This window comes from Megalopta genalis, unplaced genomic scaffold (genome assembly GCF_051020955.1).
Source record: "Megalopta genalis isolate 19385.01 unplaced genomic scaffold, iyMegGena1_principal scaffold0065, whole genome shotgun sequence".
In the NCBI taxonomy this organism is placed as follows: domain Eukaryota; kingdom Metazoa; phylum Arthropoda; class Insecta; order Hymenoptera; family Halictidae; genus Megalopta; species Megalopta genalis.
This window is the reverse complement of record NW_027476134.1, coordinates 194,491-198,812: the sequence shown is the minus strand read 5'-3', so window position 1 is coordinate 198,812 and position 4,322 is coordinate 194,491.

Sequence of the window (4,322 nt, the reverse complement as noted above, 5' to 3'; positions counted from 1 at the left end):
CCCTCGTCGATCACCAGGTGCCTCCCTATCTGAGGCGGGTGATCGGGGCCTACCTGCGGGACAGGTGGGTCGAATACCTGGGCCGGTACGGGATGATACGGAGGGAAGTGGACCGCGGGGTCCCGCAGGGGTCTGTTTTAGGACCGCTCCTGTGGGACCTGGGTTACAACGCGGTCCTGGAAAAGGCCTCCCTGCCCGACGGTGCCACCCTCGTCTGCTACGCGGACGACACGTTGGTGGTCGCCGTCGGAAGTACCTTCGAGAGGACCATCCGACGAGCAGAGGTTGCGGTGGCAGCCGTCGTCGCGAGGATCCGCGATCTGGGGCTGAAAATAGCCCCGGAGAAGGCCGAGGCTGTCTGGTTCCACGGACGGCCTCGGTCTCGGCCACCGGCCAGATCGTGGATCCGGGTTGGAGAAGCCTGCGTCGAGGTGAAGTCCCAGTTGAAATATCTCGGACTGATCCTCGACAGCCGCTGGAGCTTCGATGCGCATCTCGACCGTCTCGTCCCCCGAGTCGAAAAGGCGGCGGCCTCTTTGGGCCGCCTGCTGCCCAACCTCGGGGGACCGGGAGATTTGGTGCGCCGCCTATACCTGGGCGTGGTGCGGTCTATGGCCTTATACGGTGCCCCAATCTGGGCGCCGTACGTGATGACCAGCCGGCGCAACACGCTGTTGTTGCGCCGGCTGCAGAGGCGGATGGCCATCCGCCTCATAAGAGGTTACCGCACCACGTCTACCGTGGCGGCGCTTGCTCTGGCGGGAGAACTTCCCTTCGAGCTTCAGGCGGCGGTGCGCGCCTATGTTTATGGGCGCACAAGCATCGCCAGCCGTGCTCGAGGGGCTCTGCCGGAGCGAGAGACGGTCGAGGGCTTCGAGCTCCAGGCCCGGCGACTAGCGCTCGCCAGATGGCGTGCCGAGCTTTGCTCCCACGCCGGCGAGCGCGTCCCCGGGGCTCTCCTGCCGCACTTCACCTCGTGGCGGGAGAGACGGCATGGCAGGCTCTCCTACCGAGCGACGCAGGTGTTCACCGGGCATGGCTGCTTCGGTGTCTACCTGTGTCGCATCGGGCGGGAAGCGACGACGGTGTGCCACCATTGTGGCGCGGAGGAAGACTCGGCGCAGCACACGCTGGAGGAATGTCCCGCCTTTTCAGCGCTGCGCCGAGTCCTAAAACGGGAAGTCGGCCACGACCTCGCACTCTCCAGCCTAGTTGGGGCCATGCTGGAGGGCCCGGGGAAGTGGGCGGCAGCAATCTCTTTCTGCGAGGAGGTTATGTCGCGGAAGGAGGCTGCCGAGCGGGATCGGGAGCTTACAGATCCCGCCCGACGTGCCCGGGGACGGCGTGCGCGCCCGCGCCGAGAAACCCCGGGCAGCTGAGAGTAGGCGGGCGGCGGGTGTACCAGAACATGCTGGTTTCATTGCCCGCCGCCCGCCAACAGAGGAGGACCTCCACTGTTGGGAGTGGGGGATGACGAGTCGTCTGAGGGAGGCGAGTGTTAACTGTGATCCTCCTCCGATATACTCGTCGTCCCCACGGCGGCCGCTGTGATCAGGGCGGGGGCTCTGGTCACCTATCGCGCGGTCGCCGTGTCGGGGCGGTGCGGGGTGCGACCCCTCGCGCCGCCGAATTTAAATGGATTTTAGGGGGGATGATTTATTTTATTTCCCCCCGGGACGCGGCCGGCCATCGTTACCATCCTGATGGCCGGCCAGGCGAGGGGGAGCCGCGGTAGTGTTCTTCAAGAGTTCCCGTGGCTCCCCCGTTGAATCGCCAGCGATCGGTCCTGCGTCCTCAGGTCGCCGTGGAGGTTTTAGTGGGTCAAACCCCACACTACCCTCGTCCCGCTCCCCCGGGCGGGGCGGGGGTGTCTGGCGAGCAGATTTCCTCCACGTAAAATAAAAAAAAAAAAAAAAAAAAAAAAAAGGTTATGTCAAGGTTATGTCAAGGTTCCCCCCCATGTCCGCTACCTTGTCGTGGTGGGGGGGCTTCGTGCCCTAATGATCCTCAAGGCTGTGCCGGCGGGGAATTTATTCCCTGGCAGGTTCTACCATGCCGGAGTGGCTTGAGGTGAGGGGCCAACTAAAGTCGGACACATACCGTAAACCTGTGGTCATGTTTTACAGGAACGGGGGTCTTGCCTTAACCGGCCGGGCCGCGAGGATGACAACCTCTCTAAAAAATCCCTAGCCCCAAGCAGTGTTGCGCGGTGATGAGGGTGTAGCTGGCGTAAGCGCCAGCTATGGTTGGTGGGTGCACCAATCTTTAGCGGACAACCCCGGGGTACCTGGCGACCCCCGGGTGTATTAGCCTTCCCCGGGTATGGCGGCTCTGCCCGGGGTGACCTTCTTTCCGATCACACTCGTGGGACCAATTATGGATTCTTTTTCACAAATAACCGGGGAGGGGGGAAACGAGCGTGAGGTGGAGGTGCGCGGGCCTATCGTGCGCCTCAAAAGATGTACTGAGCCGGTGTCGCGTAGGCACTCTGCAACACGCGGCAAAAAGAGGACCGCAGCGGGCCTTGGTGAGTGCGATGAGGGGGAGGAGTCAGATTTCTCTGTCTCCTCAAACCACTCATCGCAGAGTGTCCCGGGCTCGTCGTCAGCGAGGAAGAGAGGACGGCCGCCGACGACCGGCGAATATGTTGGCCTCGCAGAGGCCAAACTTAGGCTGGCCGAGGCCTCGCAGTTGGAGGCCGAGGCAAGGGAGGTGGCGGCGATATTCGACCCGGGTGCCCCCGTGCCGAGACCATCGCGGTCGAGCGTCCCGCTCCCGGACGAGACGGATATCGCGGAAAATTTCCGCAACCGTCCGACGCGGGATGTCGCGGCCGCTATATTGGAGAGCCTGGATGAGGTGGCCAGGATCTCCGGTGTGTCAAAGGGGCTGAAGGGCAACTTGGCCCGCGCCCTGAGGGTGGCCGCCTTAAACGGCAGGGTAGGGGTGTCCGAGCTGGCAGTGAGGTCGGCTACCGACGCCACGCGTGTCCTGGAGGCCGAAAATGCCGTCCTCAGGGGGCAAATGACGGAGCTGCAGGCGGAGGTGGCCCGGCTCCGGCAGGTGGTGGAGGCGAGAACGGCTGCTGCCGCAATGCCTCCGCCACGGCGCCCGGGAGAGGGCTCAGTATCGCCGCCGATCGTCGGCGCCCGGGATTGCCATCGCTCCGGGCAAGAAAAGTCCTCGCCACCACCTGCGGCTGCGCCCGCAGATTTTCTGGCGCAAATAGGCGCCCTGATAGACGCCAAATTGGCGTCATTCAGGAAGGAGCTCGCGCCGCGAACGGACTCGGCCCTGCGATCGGTGGCCCCTGGGCCGTCCGTCCCCTCACAGTCTTCGGACAGGGCGGGGCGCAGGGCGAAGAAGAAGAAAAAAGGTGGGAAAGCTGAGGCGGCTAAAGCGGCCCAGACGGAGCCCGCTCGACCGCGAGCAGAATTGGCCCCACACTCCGCCGCGCCTCCACCCCAGGAGGCGTGGTCCCAGGTGGTTGGCCGGAAGGCCAAAAAGGCGGCTGCCAAGGCCAATGCGGCCGCGAATAAAAAAGGACGGGTGGTCCCGGCGGCCCCCAGGAAGACACCCCTGCCTCCTCGACCGCCACGCACAGCAGCGGTTACCATAACGGTTCCGTCTGGCGTGGACATTACTTACGCGCAGGCGATGGCCACTGCCAGGTCCAAGGTGGACCTGGCAGAAATTGGCATCGCCTCGCTGAGGCCGCGAAGGGCGGTGACTGGGGGGTTAATTTTGGAGGTCCCTGGCACCGATGGGGCCGCCAAGGCCACCGTCCTCGCCACAAAAGTGGCGGAAGCGCTGGCAGGCACCGGCGTAAAGGTCGCGCGTCCGGTCAAAAAAGCTGACCTTAGGGTGCGCGGCCTGGTCGATTCGACCACACCGGCGGAGGTCGCTGCGGCTGTTGCCCGCGTGGGCGGGTGCAGCGAGGGGGACATCAATACCGGCGAAATCCGGTCTTCCCCCTCGGGATTGGGCACCCTCTGGGTCCGATGTCCTGCCGCGGCCGCTCGCAAGGTTGCTGTCGCGGGCCGGATAACTGTCGGCTGGACCCAGGCAGCCGTGGAGGCCCTGAGTGCCCGGCCTCTGCAGTGTTACCGTTGCCTTGGTGTTGGCCACACCAGTCAGCGGTGCACTTCGGCCGAGGATAGGTCCGACTGCTGCTATAGATGCGGCAGTCGGGACCATAAGGTGGCAGCCTGTACGGCCACGCCCAATTGTCCCCTTTGTGCGGGCGCGGGCAAGCCGTTTGGTCACCGACTCGGCAGCCGGGCATGTCCTGCTAGTGCGGGGCGAGGCAAGGGAGGCGGCCA